Genomic DNA, 23,117 nt, shown 5'->3' on the forward strand with positions numbered 1-23,117 from the left:
ATCATGAAATTACAATCATTACAGCTTGAGAGTGTTTTTATTTTTGTTAATAACTGCTTATCTCCTTTAAAATGATTTATTAATGAAATAATAATAACTTACGTCCACTTAGAATAATTAATAATAAATATAATAATATAATAAATATAATTAATAATATAATAAAAAAATTACTCTTTTATAGGTAACCTATGCATTTTGAGTTTAAAATATTAACGTTACAACAGTAAGTGTGTACTTATTTGCTATTCTATTTTGTAAGTAATTGTAATTTATTTTAATCTTACATTTATGTCAGATTTTATCTATCGATTACGCGTATTTCCTTTCTTGTTACCGGTGTACATTAGTTGATTGATATATTAGTTATGAAGATAAATGTAACAAAGTGTCCAATCAATTACAGGCCTATTTCAAGCTAACACATTTATTTTAAATTAGGAAACGTAAATTTCCATTTGAGTAGTCGGAAAATGTCACCAAAGTTCCTATATGATGAAGTGCCCTGATGTTCTGTATACCCTGCAAAACATCAGGCGACCGCTTGAAAATCGAATATTCGGACGGATGTTCAATCTCGCTGGTTGTTCCCCGACCGCTCGAATATAAACCGGTTCTAAACACTGTTCTGCAGCACTCTAGTTGAGATAAAAAACAATGAATTTTTAAGAGAACTGATTAACAATAAAAAATTAGCTTTATTACACACAAGCCAGTCAGTAAGTTACAAATCGATATAGCGAGTAGTGTCCTGTAGTGTTCGAAAATAAGGAAGGCAACCAAGGCACTACAAACTTCGTCTTTCGTCATACGAAAAATTAATCGCAAGATCTGTGCTAAATTCTTAAGTAATTAAAATATGGAGTGTAAGCGGAGGACTGCGAGGGGAACAAACACGACAGACTTCCGAATAGCAATTCGCCATACTCGAAAAACTTGAACCGAACATAGCGCCTGTAATGCAACACGCTAGTAACTACAATTTTAATGGAACGCCTGAAGCTTTCACACCTAGGTGCCAATGTGATCGATTTGCACACAAGTGGAACAAGCGAAAAAAAGGAAGCAACAGTTGGGAGATGGCGAAACTTCTGGATGACTGTATCACTGTCTAGCAGCCTCACACTGTGTTCTCTTTGAGCAAAATGTCTAGCAGAAATGAATATTCATAAAGAAATGCTGTCCATGTAGCAGTAGAAGTACCTACTAGTAGTAGTTTTATTTTGACTGGCAGAGTTAAGGCCATGAGGCCTTCTCTTCCACTCAACCTATCTTCTTTTCCAGAGTCTACGGTAGGGTGAAAAAGTTATCCAAAGAGCGCAGAAGTATCGAGCATCGAGCCAGTGGGCCAGTGGAGATTGGTAAAAGTGTAAACTGACTGGTGACTTGATCCGAACAGAAGAGGTGATACGCTAGCTCGATATAAGATGTGATGAGTCTTAAGTGGTGCATCATTATCAACTCGAGTCAAAGCGTTCTTCAGTATTCGGATCCAGTTAGTCAATGGTACCCTCGTGCGGAGATGACACCATTTTTCAACTGCTGCTTCTTTGTTCCGCTTGTGCGCACATTAATAATAGTAACAGGCGTCTCATTAAACAATGCAGATCACTTCTTCAATTTGTAACTTATTGATTCTCCCTCGTATTTTATAATTTCTGAAGTGATACATTGAAACATAAGCGTCACATCTACATTCATCTTGTCCTTAAACAAGATTTGTGACTTTTTATATTTGAAAAAGAATGACAATACGGGACATGTAGTAAGAACAACAGATGGACACAAAATGAAAATAGTTTTCGACAAAACTACCACACAGACTGAGGCCTTGGGAAGACCAAGACTCGTTATTTATTGTAGATAACGTAAAACAACACGAAGGCATTGCTACTCACTGACATGATACACTGATACATTCATGACGAAGTTCTATAAACAATTTTATCTTTTATTTGAGATGAATGGAGTATGCAACTTCATCAATCATAAATTTCCAAATTTTGTGACTAGAGACTGAACATTCTTCGAGATCTTTAGACCTATAGAAGGCGTAAGTGTATTTGTATCGAGTGTCTGCGGTTTAGGTTGATCAGAAGCAGTACATATTGGTCAGTGTTCAAGACGTAATTAAGATCGTCCGCTTCGAGTCATGCTGGCTGATAACCACTTTCGTACGCAGTTGAGTTGAGTGTGGTGCTAGTTTGTCATGTTTATTTCTCTGTTCGTGTTTCATTGTGTACTATAATCAGAAGTCGATATAATGTAGGACAAGGAATATTCATTTACAACAGTGAACGTTAAAAAAAAAAAAAAAAACTTTCCTACAAATCCTGCAAGCGAAAACTTCGTGCGTAGTGTTGACTAGAGTATAATATATTATCAAAAGCCTCTAGGATACCGGACCTAAGTTTCTATGAAAATTTTTCATATGTTAAGTACTTTTACCCAAAATGTATTTGGGCCTACGGAAACAATTTAAGTAACGTAGAGGATTTAAAGGAAAATATTCATCAAACAATTATGAATGTCACTGAGATTCCCGCAATTGTTGCAACAGACTACCTAAAGTTTAAGAGCATAGAATGAACACTTAGATCGTGTGATGTAATTATGATTACCATTATAATGTGAACAATGATTAAATAAAGTACGTATGCCAGTAAAGTACGAGTAAGTTATTGAAATAATACACTTACCTACTAAAAAGTAACTGGGCACTGTTTTTGCCCCTTTAGAACCTCGTGGTACCACCTCTTGTTGCTATAACAGCAGTCACCCTGTCAGGCAGGCTCTCCACTAGTTTGTGTAGGAAATCCACTAGAATGAGTTGCCATTCCACCTGCAACATGGCACTCAGTTGGACAATGGAATTTGGCCTCATCTCCCGAGACCTCAATCACCGGTCCAATTCGTCCCAAAGGTGCTCAATGGGATTGAGATCAGGACTGTGCAGACCAGTCCAATCGGTGAACATTATTATCTACATACCACTACATGGTAGTCGCCGAAACATGGAGCCAACTTCCATTGTCCAACTGAGTGCCATGTTGCAAGAGGAATGGCGACGCATTCCAGTGGATATCCTACACAAACTAGTGGAGAGCATGACTAACAGGATGGCTGCTGTTATAGGAACAAGAGGTGGTACCACGAGGTTCTAAAGGGACAAAAACAGTGCCCAATTACTTTTTGGTAGATAGTGTAGTTAATATCCAAGCGGCACAGTGCTTGGTGACGCCAAAATCTTCGATTCAATCTGATTAATGGACACCCGTTAGCAGTAGTTAATGTGTTAAAGGCATGAAGATGACATTGGATTGCTGTAACTTTAAATGAAGACTTAAATTTCTTCACCATTTTGAAACATTGACCATGACTACTGAATCGTTGCAGAAATTAAATTTGAAAGCACTATTACGAAACTCAAAATCCTCTTCATTATCTATATTTTGTTTATATTCCAAATACATCTTACAGCACTAGCAGAAGAGTCAGTCTTTTCCATGACATAAGAATTAGATAACACATTTGTGTTTTCCCTAGTGTACTAATGCGCTAAAACAATTCTTCATGAGTAAATTTTTATAGAGTTAAAAAAACGTTAATTAGTTTGGCATGGAAAGGAAGTTGGGATCCGGTGCTTGTTTTTTGTTCTGCGTCTGTCGCCATGCAGAAGCAAGTAATCCGCTCCTCCCCCCAACCCCCGCCCGAGGCTTGTTAAGCTCTGCATTCAAGTTACACACTGACATTTCTATAATACCCATGGAGGAGAATTAAAACAAAAATTACGCTGTATTGTGTAAGATCATTTACTTTTCTAATGACGTACAACCCTTTCTCTAGTTTGGCAGTCGCTCTTCTTGAATAATGAAGTTATTAATTCCACGCCATGCCTTTGAGAATCTCTTTTCAGAAATAAAATATAGTGATACAATTACAAGCATCAGATATTCTCAAGTATATAGGCTACACAATTATATGCTCATTGTTTCTAGAAATAACAAATCACAGTAAAAGTTATATTTCTTGTAGTCAGTAGCTGCTTGCAATTTTAATTCTTCAGGTTGACTCATGATGTCATACCGACAGTTTGCTGTTTATATTTGAAGTTTTTTTTTGAAATAGAAACAATTCATTCACTTTAACTCTTGTTATTAAAATATAAAACTTTCAAAACTTAAAATTTTTAAAGGTGTTAAAATTATTTAAAAAGTAATACACCTTATATAACCGGACGGTACCGTTTCTGCATTCGTTTATACGTCTTCGTCAGTATTTGGTGAACTACTACTGCATAAGATGAAGGATGGATGGAGCGGAGAAAAATTCTCTCTGGCACCGGGACTCGAACCCGGATTTTCAGCCCTACGTGCTGACGCTCTATCCACTAAGCCACACCGGATTTCAATTCCGATGCCGGATTGAATCCTCTCAGTTTAAGCTCCACCTCTTAGTTTCCCTTAGTGGCCAACCCTCATGCGTTGTGTCACAGATGTGTTACAGTGGCACAATGTCCAACACACTAATGTGCAGAGGTGCATTCATTACGAGTGACTAATTGGCCGGGATCCGACGGAATGAGCGCCGTCTTAAATCACAAAGTGGTTATATATGCATATCATATTATAGCAATGTACCGAAGCACATATGATATTTCCCTGCAAGAATTCTGCGTTTTCTTATTATGAATGAGGAGAACAATTTTCACCGGCCACTATTGGTTTGGTTATTGATTTTATGTGTTTGTTGTATCTTATTAGGGATAATAATAATAATAATAATAATAATAATAATAATAATTGACCGAGTGACCGCCGGGATAAGTGGTCCCCCATTGTCTGCCAACGGCATTTGGCGGAGGAGCAGACAATGGTAGGCTCAATCTCTCACCTTGGGTTAGGAAATGAACCCTAAAGAGGGATATGGAGAGGGGGACTTCAAAGCCGTAGAGAAGGCAATCTCCCTAGGACAAGGAAAGTCCAAAATAATATCCCCCCCTCCGGTTGGAGGTTGTGCGGAGAGGGCCAGTAACCCACCCACGTAAAAATGAAGCTACTTGTAGTGCCCATATTAGCCTCGGAAATGGATTGAATCAAAATATGACGACCATAGCAAAGAAACCTGGAAAATGTAAATGGATATTGGATTATCTCAAAGTTGCTACCTGGAATGTAAGAGGAATAGCAAATAAAGAATCTGAACTAACCAAAATCTTAGAAGATAAACATATAAATGTAGCTGTGCTGACAGAAACGAAGAAGAAATTAAAAGGATCAAAATATATAGGAAATTATGCCATGTTTTATAGTGGTGTGAATCAAGACTGTAGAGCAGCAAAGGGAGTTTCAATATTGGTGGATAAAAAATGGGAATCGAGAATAAAAGAATGTCAATACATCAATGAAAGAATTATTACAATAAAATTAAAACATGATAGAGGCTACCTTGTAGTAATAGGTGCTTATGCTCCAGAAGAAGGAAAAAAGGAGGAAACAGATGAATTTTATAAAACTCTTCAAATAATATTGGATAAATATAATTCAAGATATGAAGTTTTGCTAATGGGAGACATGAATGCAAGAGTAGGAAATATAGGTATACCGAATGTAATGGGAACATGTGGAGAAGGAGTAAAAAACTCTAATGGAGAAAAGCTGATAGAATTTGCAGCTTTTAATGAATTAAGTATTTCCAACACATTCAAGAAAAAGAAAGATATACATAAATTTACTTGGGCAGCCAGAGGCTGTAGATCTGTAATTGATTATGTGATTGGAAACAAAAAAATAGCAAAACATATAGAAGATACAACGGTTAAAAGAGGTAGCGATATAGGATCAGATCACTTCCTGGTTATTTCCCGCATAAAACTTCTAACAAGATGGAAGAAAGAAAGAATAACACAAGCAAGGAATAAGAACGAAGAAGTATATAAAGTATATCTTTTAGAAACTGAAAGCATAAGAAATCTATATCAAAATAGAATTAACACATATCTCCAAGATCGTACCACAAGTGATAACATAGAAGAAGAGTGGCAAAACATAAAGAAAATAATAACAAAGGCAGCAAGTGAATCTTTGGGACACAGGAAAAAGTATAGAAAGAGAAAAGGATTAAAGATTTGGACAGAAGAAATAGAAAGTTGTATAAAAGATAAACAGAAAAAGTATGAAACATATTTAAACAGTCCCACAGAAGACAATCGGGAAGAATATAAAAAAGCCAGGAATGTAGCAAAGACAATTATAAAGAAAGCACACACAGAGTCTTGGGAAAGGTTTATTGGATGCATTGAACATGATTTGCATGGTAGGCAGTCATTAGCCTACAAAGTAATAAAAACACTCAATAAGAATGAAAGAGAAAATATACAAATAAATGCTATTGATAAACAATCTTGGATAGAACACTACAAAAAATTGTGGTATAACGAGGAAGAATCAGGAGCAACAGATAACTACGCTTGCAAAGAAGTGGACAGTCTCACCATAGAAGAATTATTGGAAGCTTTAAAACGATCAAAAAATCGGAAAGCAACTGGTCTTAATGGTATAAATACAGAATTACTAAAATATGCAGGAATATTATTTCATCTCCGCCTTCTTCATCTGTACAACATGTGTTGGAAACTCGGACAAATCCCAAAAGAATGGTACCAGGCGAAAGTCATCTCACTTTACAAGAAAGGCGACAGAACAAATCCGAATAATTACAGAGGGATAAGCCTGCTAGATACCACTTACAAGATATATGCAAGAATGCTAAATGAAAGACTAAAGAAAATAGCCGACCACTTGATATCAGAAGAACAAGTAGGATTCAGGAAAGGAAGATCTTGCATGGATGCAGTTTTCACACTTAAAAGAATAATAGAAGAAAGAAGAGAGTTTAATTGTGAAACACATTTAGCCTTCATAGATCTGGAAAAGGCCTTCGATAATATAGATAGAGAACTACTATGGAATATACTTATAAGAAGGGGATACCCGAAACACCTTGTGGAAGCAATTAAATCTCTCTATAAAGAAACCAGCATATGCTTAGTGATAGGAGGAAACTTGACAGAAGCGATTCCCACTAATAAAGGAGTAAGACAGGGCTGTAGTATCTCGCCGACACTTTTTAATATTTACATTGACGACATGTTTAGAACATGGAAATCTTATGTTACTCCAGGAATATATTTAAAGAACAACACTTTCTTGAACTCCCTTTTATATGCTGATGATAAAGTAATTATCCAAGACAGTGAGGATAAATTACAGAAATCAATTTATGTTTTAAATAAAATAACAAAAGAATATAATTTTAAAATTGCAGCTCAAAAAACCAAAACAATGGCATTTAAAGAAAAATACCCAATAAGGACAAAAATAGTAATCGATGAAATAATTATAGAACAGGTTAAATATTTTAAGTACCTAGGATGCTACATTTCATATGAAAGAGATATAGACCTGGATAAAAAACTTAATAACTTTCGAAATGTCTGTGGAACAATCCATAGATCTTTAAAAAACAAAACAAGAAAAGATACACGGATAAAATTTTTCAATACAATCGCAGTACCTATGCTAACTTATGGAAGTGAAGCCAGAATAATGACAGAAAAAGATAAATCAAAAGTCCAGGTAGCAGAAATGAAATTTATGAGAAGTACACTAGGATGTACAATACAAGATAAAAAGAAGAACATAGATATACGGAAGAAATTAGAGGTGGAACCATTGCTGGAGAAATTAAAGAGAAATAACAGAAGGTGGTGTGAACATCTACAAAGGATGCCGAACTACAGACTGCCAGCTTTAGCAATGGGCTATAAACCGAAAGGAAGACGAGATGTAGAAAGACCAAGAGCGAAATGGGCGCCGGAACAGGTTCAACATGAACCTAATCCTTGAAGTGAAGAAGAAGAAGAAGAATAATAATAATAATATTGCACTTTATTGCCAAAACAAAATTACATATTGATTTTTATATAAAACACTCTATCACTCCCAGAAATAGTAAGTTACATAGTCGTGCTCAGGAGGCATTCCACATAATGTTAAGACATTTTATTAAATAACAAAGTGAAAAGTAAAAAAAAAAAGAAGAAAAACACAGATATTACAATAATTGAACTTTATATTTCCTTTGTTAACAGCAATTTTAATTGATTTTTTTTATATAAGGAGCATTAGCAAATTGTATGTTAGGGAATTTAGCTATTACCACAGTCTAGTATATACAGTCACGAAGAGCGTATACCGAATCTCAGCGCTGAGTAATCTGATGGCATCACGGTGTTCCGAATTTCACCGATGAAGTCACTGATGCTCCACCGATGTCGCGCCGGTGCCATCAGCCTGCAGAGGTGGTGGCAGTCTCCATCAAAAAAAAAAAAAGTAAAAAATTGCACAAAATTGTAAAAATTGTAGAAAATTACTAAATTGTAAAACTATAAAAATTTGTAAAAATTGTAATTGTAATATTGTAAAATGTTGACTTGTTCCACATCTTAAAGCTTCATTGCTCATGTCAGATCTATGGAATAGAATGAATGAATGAATGAATGAATGAATGAATGAATGTATAGGGCGGGAATTAGCAGACGAAAGACATCGTGCACTGTTGTGTCATGGCGGTGTGTTCTGCTTTAGTTCTGCTGTATTGTTTGTAATGAGCACAACGTAAAAACAATATGTTAATGGTTTATGAGCGAACTTGTCAACGGACCAGTTATTACTACCGGTTCAAGAAATAAATGCTCTCTTTTCTTTGAACGAGATGGCAGTACGGAAATTTCGCAAAATTTTGCTCGCGTAACACAGACAACTTATACAGTCGCCATGACAGCCATTGATCCTTCCAGCAGTTTTGTTCCTATTTCGCTGCAGCGTGATGTCATTGTTGTCCACCGGTCAGGTGAGATTCGGGATACGCTGGAAGCTTGAGTTGTGAGGGTGCTAGGAACAATAGACTGTGCAGGTACTATTTCGAATTGTCTGTAATGAGGCGATATTAGCGATCCTATGGTTAGAAACTATCCATGGATGCATATTTACTACGTATTGAGTTTCGTGACTGTATATACTAGACTGTGCTATTACCATGTTATAAGGTCTTGGACCGAAGTTGCTACTGTGATTATACGCTACATTTAGATACTGACAAGCATATTTTGTCTGACCTTTTGGTTTTATATTTATGTGAATATAAATTAAATATATTTCGGTTTTTATGTACGAAATTCAATAATACATTGCTATAAATTTGATGGAAGTCAAATACTTTAAATTCTGAATACAGCAGCTTCGAAGGATAATCAAGAGTTTTATTAAGGCATATTGTTATTATTCTTTTCTGTAGCAGAGTTATTAGCATGAGGGAGGTACTATTAGCACTACCCCATCCTATAATGCCGTATTGTAATATAGCTTGTATTAATGCGAGGTAAATCAGTCGTAAAGTATGGACAGTCAAGTAATTTCGTAGGATGACAAAATAGTGAATATTTTTTTCTTAATCTATTGCACAGAAAAAGAACATTTTTATTCAAACGTAAATGTTGGTCGATTATTATTCAGGGATATTTAACTTGAAGGGATTCATTTACAATAGGACAGTTACAATTAGAAGAACAATTGAATGTATGAATTTTTAAAAGCGAGAGCGAATCAGAAAATTCCATACCAACAGATGTTAACGAAAATGGTACAACCGTAGTTTTAGAATAATTTAAGACAAGTATGTTCGAATCAAACCAATTTTTAATCAATGTGTTGCCATTATTTGCATTAAAGTATAATCCCATGAATGATCTTCCAGTTTGTCCTATGTAGAAATCTGAGAAGCTGTTGCATCTTAATTTTTAGACTCCAGTTGAATTTTATTTATGAGTTTGTTGCGATTTTTTTAGCTATTTTTGTAACGTGTTATATCTTTTGAATACTATGTTGTGGTTTAGTTCTTTTCTAAGGAGATGCGGTTTTGTGAGTGCTGATATTACGGGTATAATATGTTAATGTTGGTATTTATTATCATGTTCTGTTTGCGTTGATTTTCTGTGATTTTGTTTGGCTTTCATTATTAATGTATCTACTATATTCCTGTGAACATAAGTCACATTATGACTCGATAAGGATCTAAATCATAAGAAAGTACAGTTAAAGTAATTGTCTTAGGTATAAACATAAAAATTGTAAATATAGATAAAAATAAACATTTCCAAAATAATACTATCGCAAGTGATGTCTATATCACTAAAAATTGAACTATTTTTTTGTAGTATATTCCAACGTTTTGTTTTATTTGTGCAGAAGAGAAAATTTTTACCGTTACTTATTTCACAGATCATAAATGAGCAATAATGTCTTATGAATGGTATGGATGGCTCCAGTGCATTTCATTTCCTATGCGAAAGTTGCTGTTTGAACCAGACTTTGAAAGATCTAACTTTCCACATCAGAAAACCTGGACATTCGCTTGTGAGCCGCTCATCTAGATAAACTTCAAAGATACACGGACCTACCACCTCATCGTAGAAACGTCCTCACTGTGCACTGATATGTCTGATTGGGCTGAGCAAGCGCAAAGGGTGCTACAGAGTTATAGACGTCTAAAAATAGGAAATAACTGCATAGGTTACCTATTCAAAATCAAACCCATGTTCATGTGAGCATTTCTTGCTCAAAATGCCTTTCAAATAAATTCACAAAGTGCACGTGTAACTTCTCTAACAACCCTGAGGATTGGAAATTTCTCTTTTGGTAAACTTTTATAAATCTCAGGGCCAGATATCCCTGAACATCGGATATCCCCATCCGATTTCCTCTGTTAAAAGAAGAGTTTTTTGCTGTGTTATGTTATCCAAATTGTTTTAATGGTAAGTACTGACATTGCACACTTCTTGGTGAAAAATATAAACTTATCAATGCACTGCCTTATCTTGGCAGGTCATTTTCTTAACGTTTTTCTTATTTGACGAGGCCATATTTTTCTCTTTATATTTTTTCTATGGGATAACAACATTCTCTGGTGAAACAAATATCAAATACATGAAAAGTAAGTCGAGTTTCTTGTAGTTTTAACTGAGAAGAAGATTTCCCGTTTCTCGGAAACGTAAAATATTTTTGTGCGAGATCGTGCGTATTTGTTTGGTTTCCGCACAAAACCAATACGCGGTAAGTCAAAAATTCCACATTCAGTATTCCCAACATAACACACATAACAATTTCCCTCTTCTTACCGCTTAAGTGACATATTGATTTTACTGTTTTAGGCTTTTATCATATTATTTTTTGAGACGTTCAATATAGTAATAATTATAAATTGGAAACTTACCACAGCAATTTCACCTAAATTGCACTGTTAATTATTGTTTTTAAATATTTGAGTAGTTTAATATCAAAGACGGACATCTGTCATCTCCATAGTTTTGATCTAGAGGAAATTTTTTAATTCACAGTGTTCTTTGTAATATTTAACACAATTTATTTTATAAATGTAGTGTTAGAGTTTGCATATGGTTTCACTATAACTCGAAAGAACATGAAAAATTGTATAAAAACCACAGCTATCTAAATTTCGATTGAAGTCAAATGTCCGTCTTTGATATTAAGCTACTCATTTGCAAAAATTAAGTAAACTTTACAACTCCACTAAAGTTACTGCTTTCGTGATGCATGTAACATTAAGGAAGCCGTTTGTTTGAAGTTCGCATTTATAGACTGGGGGAAAAAAAAAGACAGACGTATATCACGGCCTGCTGGAGTATAGTAAACACAGAAAACATTTTAAAGCAACAATGTTGAAGATAGATATTTTTGTTTTGCAAATTTGCCGTCTTTGAACAGAAACCAAGATGGAGATTTCATTGCAACTAATTAGAAATTCTTCTTTCAGGTATGTAATAAACGATCTTCACACAAAATAATGTACGATACACGAACGGTATGTTTTCTTTCAATTCTCGGAAATTAAAAAAGCTCAACTACGTTTCGCTTTTTCAAACTTTTCCTCGAACATGAAAAATTCAACATACCGCTCTTGTAACGCATATTACTAGTGTGTGTATTCATAACATCTCCAATATATTGTGGATGTCGTGCATGCTACAGATAGCAGATAATGTCTGAAGAAATGCAATATAAGTGATATGAAGGAGGCAGCTGATTATGTCTAAAATAAAGGAAAACTGTCTCAGAAAAACTTCTGCTTTCTGTTGGCAAGTTCGACGAGACTCAAGAAAAGCATCATTTTCACGTATTTTCAATATACATTTTTTGACCATGCTAATTTTCTCGGAAACGTTTCAGAAGCGGTGTCACCTTGCACACTAATCCCTCCCATATTCGCGGGGGATTCGTTCTCAAATCTACCGCGGATAATAGCGGATCCTTTAAATAAGTGTTTTTTCGATAACATACAAACCTGTGATATAGTTTAATTGAGAAATTATAGACAATATAACAATCTGAGAAGCGAATAATACTGTAATAATAATAATAATAATAATAATAATAATAATAATAATAATAATAATGTATTTATTCGAATCTAATACGCACTCTTATCAGCTTAATTTAATCTCCAAAATCTGGGTGGGCATTAGAAACGATGGCGCACTAAATTCGTATGAAAACTCGAAAATACTACTTATCGTTCTGTTTAGTCACCAATCTAATTCTAGTCTGTCACGACAATGTAGTAGGTACAGTATTTTGATTATAAGAAGAGGTCAGTATTTTGTTTATAAGAATTAGTCAGTATTTTGTTTAAAGGCTACGAACTCATTGTTGTATAAAGTAGTGCAATATAGTTAAAAAGAACATAAAATAAGGTAAATCTATTGCCGTATATATTGTAATACTAGTAATAAAATAAAGTCCACAACTCTAACCCTTTGTTGTATGCCGTAAAATTAAATTTTACACCACGTTTGCACCTGCGAATAACATTAGCCAATAAGTTTTTTTTTTTATTTCAAGCCTTTGAAAATTGAGGTGCGCATTAGATTCGATGGCGCATTAGATTCGAGTAAATATGGTAGTAGTAGTAGTAATAATAATAATAATAATAATAATAATAATAATAATAATAATAATAATAATAATAATATGTACATTATTACACTCGTGAACACGCGCGCTCGCCGTTTAGATTTTCTCTAACACTCTTCAGAGTAAGACGCTAACCGCTAAATTATGTAAAATAATATCTCCTAGGTTAACTGCGGATACTGATTCCGCGTATAATTGGGTAATTACTGCATAGTCACTCATTTGATACCATCTGCCATACCCACAAGTATAATGAAACTTGAGTATGGGTACAGGTATTGTACGAGTAGCATATCAACGCAACTTATATGACAGACTAAAATATATATCACGTGAAAAATACAGTTGTAGTTTCGAATTTGTTTCAGGATATGGGAGTTTCTCATCTGTCAATGTGACTTTATTCTGTACTAGCTGCTCATTATAATGCAGCGCATTTTCGTTCCCAGACAAGTTAGGAAAGTTATCGATTAGTATATCCTGTAGTTTTAGAGTTCAATCTCTGACACTAAATGCTTACACCAGGACGCTACGAAAGATATAACCTAGCTTCGGTAAATAGTAATAATAATAATAATAATAATAATAATAATAATAATAATAATAATAATAATAATAATAATAATAATAATAATAATAATGTAGCATGATAACTATAAGTGGGATTGCTACTAAATTTAAATGGACTGTCCAGCTACTTTTTGACCATATAAACGCACTAACACTGCTCTGTACAAAATATTAGTGCTACATATGACAGAAAATATAATGAGATCGGTAATACTACTGAACTAGTATGAACAATATATATATATATATATATATATATATATATATATATATATATATATATATATATAAGAGAACATTGACCTAATAGTAAACACGATACACATTAACTGTAAATACGCTATATATAATATGTACAATTAATTCATTTAACGAAATCAACTCCCTTACGGTGAAAAAAACATATATATTTTGAGATTATGAAATTCATATCTTTTACTATAACTACCAGTAAAAATTTGTTTAAACTAAATGTTCTTCCTACGTCACATGAGGTTACAGGGACAAAATAATAACAAAAATCAATATACAAATGATGAATATTTACATTTTACACAATATATACAAATAATTCGTTCATCAAAACCTATCCCGTTGCAGTGAATGAAAACATATTATATTCTGAGGTTATGAAATGCAAATCTTTTTACGAACATCATATAAAATTTGTTTAAACTAAGAGAATGTTCTTTCTACGTCATATGACGTTACAGGGGCATATTTATAACACACTACATCATTATTATTTAATGACATAATGCGTACCACCTCCTTGCAATTCTATCTTGCTTATGAATACACGTGACGTAATAACTTAGATGTAGCTACCAGAAGAAGCTACTCGATACGCTGTACGTATGGGAATGAAAATGCGCTGCCTGCTCATTATAAAGAAATAAATAAAAAAGGAAGATTTTAAGAACGAAAGAAAAAAAAGGGAGAGAAAAAGAAAGAATATAAATGAGAAAGTGAGATAGCAGAAATGAAAGAAAAATTAACTTAATTTTATTAATTTTGTATGTTAACAGAAACAAAAAAAAAACAACATTCATTAAACTTCTAGAAGTAAAAAGCCATAGAGATAAAGAGAAAGAAATAGAATATATCCTATTGTCAAAGTAGTCTATTCTCTTCAAATGACGTCAAGGCAGAAAACGAAACGAACTTTATTAAACTCATATACTATATTAAAAGAAAGGATGAGTACGTTCAAGTGTAACATATACCAGTTCGAAATGTTTTGTTAGATTTAATGCCTGCAATATATTGGAACGACATATAGTGTATTTCCTCTTATTGTAATTATTTTTGTGTGTTACCCTATATAAACTCTGTGGTTGTATAAAAATAAATTACCGCCCGTAACTAATAATGACATGCTGGGCCTGACCAATGGAAATCAACTCAGCTGTACATAAGGGAAAAGCGATAAACTTGTTTCTACACACAGCGCATAACCGCATGCAATTCATTATAACTGACGATCTGCTTCATATACTGTGTGAGTGTGTCGCGTACGTTTGGGGAAAATTAATTCCAGATATGAAGGGAAACTAGTGGATATATCACTCAGGCCATGACGGAAGAGGATGAAGTGTTTCGATAATTGACAGAATACAGAAATACCTACTTCGTTAATTACATTATTTTAAAATATTGGCCAAAAAGGATTTCATATTTGCCCTCTTGATTGGAACCAATTATTTTGGATAACTAATTAGTTTCACGAAAACAGCTTTATGAACTGAACAAAGTAATAATTAATATATAAGGTTCTTTGCAATATTACACAGCTGTGATATCTGTATATATTACGGAAATATATTATTAAAAATCAAAATTGCACAATGAAGTTTCTAAGTCATTTTCTAGGACAAAAAAAGATGAGATCAGTAACCTCACTAACCTCTCAGAACCAAAAAATTAAAAATACACAAATGGAAGTTCAATATACAGTGGAAGCTCTTACGTTCGACAGAAAACAAGTTCGACATTCTATAGTTCGACTGCTTACGTAGGAGAATTAGACACGTCCCTATACGGGCACTAAGAAATGGGTTTGCCATTTGAATGGGAATTGGTTCTATGTCTTGTAGTGATACTTTTGTCAAAGGAAAACAGAATATTTTATTGATTAGGACATCCATATTTAATCACCGATTTTAAATTAATGAACTCTTCTTTTTCTATTTGAGAATTGTGTCGTTTGTGAGACGGAACTGTCGAAACCCACTGTGGTACTAGAAGCGCATACACAAGTTTCGGGGCGGGTAGGAAATGAAAGTACATCCGTTGATGGATAACCAATAAGAATTCGTATTCATTTCACCTGCCACACCCACTACCCTTATTGGACTGAACTTTCAATTCTGTTCAGTCGAACTTAGGAGAGTGCACTGTGCTTCACGAATGTGCTACTATAATAAAAACCGCTGTATACGTAACAGCTAAGGATCGTGCGTTATATTTCGTGAAAATCATGGTCATGGATTTTAATCCCGCCTAGGTTATGTATATCCGTTCTTTTTAGTGTGATGTCCTACATTGGCTTAAACGGAGGACAGACATCAGCTCATGTAAGTAGAAGAGGTAAGACTAAGTCCTGTGACCTTATCATGGTAGTGGTTATAACACCGATGGTTAGGCCTATGGAGGGGGAATATATGTTTTAGTATGAGATGAACTTCCGTGGTAGTAGATTCGTATAATATTAACCATCATGAAACAAATTTCTTTCTGATAGCGTACTCTTACCCCTCTTCCGCAGCTCACATGCCAGGTCTCGCCTTCCCAACCTTCAAGGTACGACAGTCAGTACATTAAATTACTGTGTATAATAATACCACAGTCTAGTACAGGAACATCATTTTATTTTCAGTAACATTTTTAATATTAACCTGGCTATACCTTTGGATTACGGTTGAGAATCAGAAACACCGTTCGCTACCGCTATCCAGGACTGGAGTTCGATGATACTGGCGTAAAATACAAACAAATCACTTTACTAGGTATAGGAGGGAAGAAAAGTAGTTCATTCATTTACGCGAACTAGGAAATATCGCGATTTTGAGTTTGATAATTTTCATTAGGTTTTTGTTTAATAAAATACAGTAATGTATTCACAATAAATGTTTTCACTCACGAACTGATGCAGACGTATTCATTATGCACTGAGACAATAAACACCTTTAAGAACAGCTTAAAAGATAACCTTATTAGCATTTCACTCCAATCATACTGATTTAAACTATCACTGACTACATTGTTACTTTTTTCTTTAGACATCATTCTGATTGTGCTGTATTTTAATTGTCTCGTAATAATCTCTTTCTATTATCTAATATTATTTGAAATATATTAACATTCTATGTATTTTAGTTTAATTCTGCTACACAGTTTATTTCAGTGTTTAATTAATAGTTCATAGTATTTTGTTGTTTAATTTGTAAATAACTTTTGTATGCATGTAACTCTCATCTAAATCAAATTGTTGGATTCTTTGTAAGTTCATGCATATGTATATACACTTTTTGCTGGTTGAGTGGAAGAGAAGGCCTTACGGCCTTAACTCTGCCAGCTAAAATAAATCATTATTATTATTATTATTATTATTATTATTATTATTATTATTATTATATTATACTGTTTACAGCACATTAACGTACAATATACAGAATGAAGTTATATTGAAAAATAATCATAATATGGATATTTAAACACAATTTTGAAAATGGTGGCCATTCGCTTCGATACAGACTTGAGTTCTTTTTTGTATATTATCGCACTATAGACTATTGTATTAGGTACAATAGTCCAATTACCAGTTTCGTCCTTCGTACTAGTAACTCATGTTGAAATAATTCTGTACCTACTCTATAAAAGAGTACCTTACGTACTGTAAATTCAATCTTCACTTCTGCCCGATCGGAAAAGATAAAATTACTCAGACATGCTATATCTACTGTCCGTCCAAGTGGTTATGTCGTAGGGTCGTAGAAAGGGAGAAAATCACGTGACAGTTATTTAACGAAGCCCTTTTATTTATTTAAAACTGCTGTTTAATATTACGTAGACGTCCAATTCCTAACAGAAATTAATGTTTTCAGAAAAAAGTTAAGCCAGCCCAGCCACTAGCCTTTACAGAGGGGCGAGCAGAAGCAGGTGGGAAAACCGGGATGCGACGTAGGCAAACGGAAAGTATGATTCAATATTGAAAGCTGTTTTGTCACTGGAAAACGCGAACATATGTCTGGGACGTACTATACTCACTAACTCAGTACTGTTCACTATGACCGGGCGACATTGACTGCATACACGGCCTTGATTCTGTGTGGAGAACGGTTGGAAGTTTACTAGTAGAGGGGGTGGGAGTGAAGTACATTAAAAAACTCAAGCACAATAAAAATTGAAGTAAAAATAAAATGCTGTCCCTGTACATACAGTCGTGAAGCTCAATACTTAAGGAATATGTATCCAATGACAGTTGACTTAAGTTGCTAGCCACTAGGATCGCAACTAGCGGATAGTCAATTGTTCCTAGTACTCTCAGTTGCTAACCTCTTGGAGGATTGTATCGCGAGAAATGCAAAAAATCACCTCAAGCTTCGTGGTACTAGACTGTGGTAATACTCCTGGGCCCATTGAGAACTTTGATATTCTTCGCTAGAGTGTTGAGGAAGGATGTCAGCAGACATAACAGACACCGGGAATATGGGAGAGAATAGACACTTCATGATGCGACGCTTAGAAGCCTGTATTATAACTCATACTGGCCATTTTAAGCACTCTCTGCAGAATTATGCATGAACTTTGTAAACAAAGATGTAAAAATTTAATAATAATAATAATAATAATAATAATAATAATAATAATAATAATAATAATAACAATAATAATAACAATAATAACAATAATAATAATAATAATAATAATAATAATAATAATAATAATAATAATAGGCAAACATGTAGGCTTAATTAAGTATATATTTACATGAATTTCTTTTGTGTTTTCAGGTCCTCTATCCATTTCCCCAAAAATATGTTACACATTATGTAACACTCTGAATACTTATGCAGATTTTGAGACCTGAAACCATGAGGAGTATAATTTCTCCTGGAACACATTATCTAAAACACTGGTACGAAACTTTATTTCCATTAACTCTTTTCTTCCTTCCTTACCTTCTTTTATGAAAGTGTAAAGATAATTAATGAACAGCCTATCGGAACGTATTGACATTATAATATTGCCATACTCACACATAAACACGCATGAATTTAGAGGTATACACATACATAATTTTATTATTATGATTGATGTGGCGTCACGGGGTACAACGAAGCTTTCAGGTAATAACACTGTAATCAATATAACGACACGACTAAACCACGAGTTTTCATTTCTTTATGCAAAACGTTTTACGATATACTGCATGTTTACAGCTGATTCAAGAAACATGTTCTATGTCCTAGTAAATTTAATTTCTGCAGGTATGTGTAGGCATTTGAATCCTTAATTCGTTTATAGTGGTTATAGTTCAAATCGTTTATCAACATTTAATTTCTTGGAATAAGTTTCTTGGACCTTCGTCTTCGTCACTCGGAGAAATACGAATCCTTAAGCAATAATACATTCATCATGGTCATGTTTTGCCTTCGGATGTAACAGCTGGGGTCAACTGTGTAGGAGTTAAAGAATATTTATCTCTTTTCAACCAGAAATAATGAAATAATTAACACAGAACTTAGAACATTTCAAAATTATTTATGTTCCTCTTATAACTGAGATTTGCATCATAATCTTGATCACTTTCCTTATCCTGTTCAAGATCTAATGCCTATGACCGAACACTTGTTAAAATTATGAAGCAACATTAGGCATTTCTAAGTAGAGGAACTCTTGATTTATGGCTGGAATAACGCAGACTCCTTGTTTACGCAATGCTCTTCAAAATTTCATAGAGATATGGATAAATTAAAATGAAAAAGATAAAAGTTGGAATCGTAACTCTTATACAAATTAACTTAAACATCAGTAGCCTGGTAGCTCAGTTGGCAAAGCGCTCTATTATGACGGCCACGAACCCGATTTGAAATAATGTCGGTGATGAAGCAGCAGTATTTGTGGTGGACAAATCAAGTTGAGACGATATTTGCTGATGTTCTGTTTTTCTTTCTTCATTCACCAAAATCTCAAAAATTCCTTTTCCATTACCATTTTCGTTTCGAAACACAAGGCATCAGTTCCGTCTGTAAGGCGCTAAATCAGCAGTCCGCCGTGGTGGGTATTTCTTACAATTTATACAAATATTGGTAGATGGCAGTGATGGTGGATTTTAGACTACTTATATATCTGTAGAGAGGAACCAAACTCTCCCCAGACTCTTGCTCGTGGCGAAAATATTACTACTCAGAGTTATAGTACAGTAGTCGGACTTAGTGACTTAAGTAGAATACGAACCGCGATACGGAATGATCGCTGGTTCGAGTCCTCATGCAAAAGATATTTTTCCTTATTTTTTTCACTACAGTGTGTAGGCATAACTATAATCGCTCTTCATAATATCTTTCAATTTAACCTTTTCCTTGGGCGATACACATCTCTTCTTCCTCTAGGATTACACCTCTAAATAACTTATTGTAATCTTGTATCTCCATCCTATTAATTTCCTTTTACCAATTTTCTCAACTTGTAGATATTTAGTTCCTCTCATTTATCTTCAATTTTATTTGTTCCTTTTTGTGCATATTTATTCAGTTTACCTTCCTAAGAAGTTCCATTTTTCAGCTTGTATATTTTATTTTTATCTCCTTCTCCAATAACTCATGATTCACTTCCGTATGCTATGACAGGAATAACCATTAATTACCCTATTGAAGCTTTATTTTCGTGCCTTTACGTACCTTATTCGGTAAAGTTCTGTTTATTGTTTCACAAATTTATTGAAATTTATTCATATTATTTTCTATATATCTATCTCTGTCAAAACGTAGGACTTACATAAAATATCGCCCGGTGTGTGGGACCGGTGCGCACCCAACATCGTGATGAAATTGGGGAGCTACTGTGAATAGCGAAATACGGTTTCATATGCCAGTTGTGACGGGTACGGGATCATCATGTTAATCATAAGTTACCCTTATACTAGTTGGATGATTGTTCACTCTGTTGGGACATATGGACGTGAAGCTAGCAGTCGGGCTTTGCCCTCCATGGACTGTTGTGGCACACATTGATAACTCTTATAAGAATATTTACACATTCTGCTACTTCCCCTACTCAGCTGACTTCTGTGGTGAGTTACAGTGCATAATCATTCTTCCCATTACCATTTATTTTTCAAACTAATGCAATTAAAATCAATTTAATAATACAATGATCAATGTTATACATATAAGTTTTTGGTGGTCAGAAAGGGACAATATATCAATGAAAATTAGTATAAATTACTTAAAGAAGTTGGCTTCAGGAAAATAAAATATTATACTACAAAATTTCATTAATCCAGTAATTGATAATTTAAACTATTTGTGAGCATTTCACACAGGTTTCATGATGTATTAATATTTTTCAAGTCTTAAGATTACGCTATAATTAATTATTAATACTTTGTTAGTTATATGTAAGAGTTTTATATAATTGTAAAAGTATTTACGATATCGGAGGAACGGTGGTCTAAATGTATCCTCAATTCGACCATGCCAGGAAGAAGAAAGCGTGGAAGAGCTAGAAAGACATGGTATGATGGAATACACATATACATGGTGAAGAGGAGCATGTAAGAGGGACAGTGGGAGAATAGGAAACTCTGGAAAGCAGGAATCAAACGTGAACTGCTTAAAGTGGAAAACCAGTAAAAAGTAAAAAAGTAATTTACGAGTAAATTTGTTGGAAACGGGGCCCTCGTCTTATAGAAAAAGAAGTTACCGGGACGTGGTCTTTCAAAGGTTGAGAATCATTGGCCTAACTGGTTAATCCAACAATGCTAGTGAGAAATAAATATGAGCCTAATTGTTCTTTTGGAGAGTATCAGCAACGTGTAGAAAATACTTTTTAAATACAAGAGGAAAGTAAGTTCACTATTTACAAAATTATTCGTTCTGTATTAACCCAGATAAGACTGAATTATTTTTTGTTAAAAAAATACGATTTTTTCTATGAAATATTTAATTGTAATTGATATAACATAACAAAGTTGTTTTTAAATTTTTTATGTTGATAACATCCGAGATTTTCAGTGTCCTATATATAGGACGTCAGTCATATCCCCATGGATAAACATTATATGACATAAGTCGTTTAGCTTAACAATACATCAAATTAACACAAAATTATAATATCACTTACACACAATAAGATTATTGTATTTTTCGAGAATGTTTATGGTGTGTGATACGTGATAAAAAATTTTCATATACACCAACATCACACTTTATACATATTATTTTTGTTTTTATGTGACACTGCATCGAGTTTGTTTTTCTTGAGATACCACAAAATGATTACTTCCATCAAATCTTGAATCTTTTTGCTCAGTCTTAGATGAGATGGTCTACTGCAGTGGTCGTCAGCACTCGGTAAGGGCAGCAGGATTAGGTAGAGAGCATACCCGCCAGCAGCCACAAATGCACCTGCGGGTAAGAGACGATAGCCCGAGAGTGCAGTGAGTTGACTACCGCTGGTCTACCGCTTGACTGTACATGTCGAGCAGTGGATTCGAGAACAGATAAGACAAGACGTTTGCGAAATGCAAGATGGTCGAGTTTTTCGTTGGAGTTATCTTGTATAGCTGCCATGCATTTTGTTCTGCTACGTCAATTCAGACTAAAGTACCATTTCTTGCCTCTAATAGATGTTTTGTATAGCTTGATGTTTTGGTCCACCCATATTTTTTTGTACTGATGTATGATACTGGGCTATTTCACTGATATTTTCTTCTTCAAATTTCTAGAGTATCTTGAAACTGTGTGCACTGGGTTCACGGAAATTGAATTGAAAGCAAGAGTTACAATGCTGTTATCATTCTATTTTGCGACAACAGTGTTCTCAGTCTTTTCTACTTTATACTCATATGTTACAGTGCTGTTTTCTTCATTTTATTTGATTCCTGCAAAGAACACTTTGATGTACGTATTTCTATAATTGTTTCAGTACCCTACATGCCCCTTCTACGTAACTCTGAAAGTGGTGGTACTGAAGTGAAAAGGTTATCAGGAATAAGTGATAGAATAATGCACCCAGGTTTGTGACTATTTCCGAATATTGAAGAATCACACTAGCATCCAAACCCAGATTCTTGTTCTCTCCTGAGACACTAGTTGCAGCTACTTGTGATGGATCTATCCACAATATGTGTCAATATTTAGTAGCCCCTGTCCATATTTCATATTCATACTATTTTATAGCCTTTTCCCAGATGAATTGTTGCATTCATGTTCCCCGAAATAAGGTACCATTGCTTCATCTACAGAATAATTTTGCTCATGGAGAGCATAT

The sequence above is a fragment of the Periplaneta americana genome, chromosome 13 (genome assembly GCF_040183065.1).
Source record: "Periplaneta americana isolate PAMFEO1 chromosome 13, P.americana_PAMFEO1_priV1, whole genome shotgun sequence".
NCBI classification, from domain to species: domain Eukaryota; kingdom Metazoa; phylum Arthropoda; class Insecta; order Blattodea; family Blattidae; genus Periplaneta; species Periplaneta americana.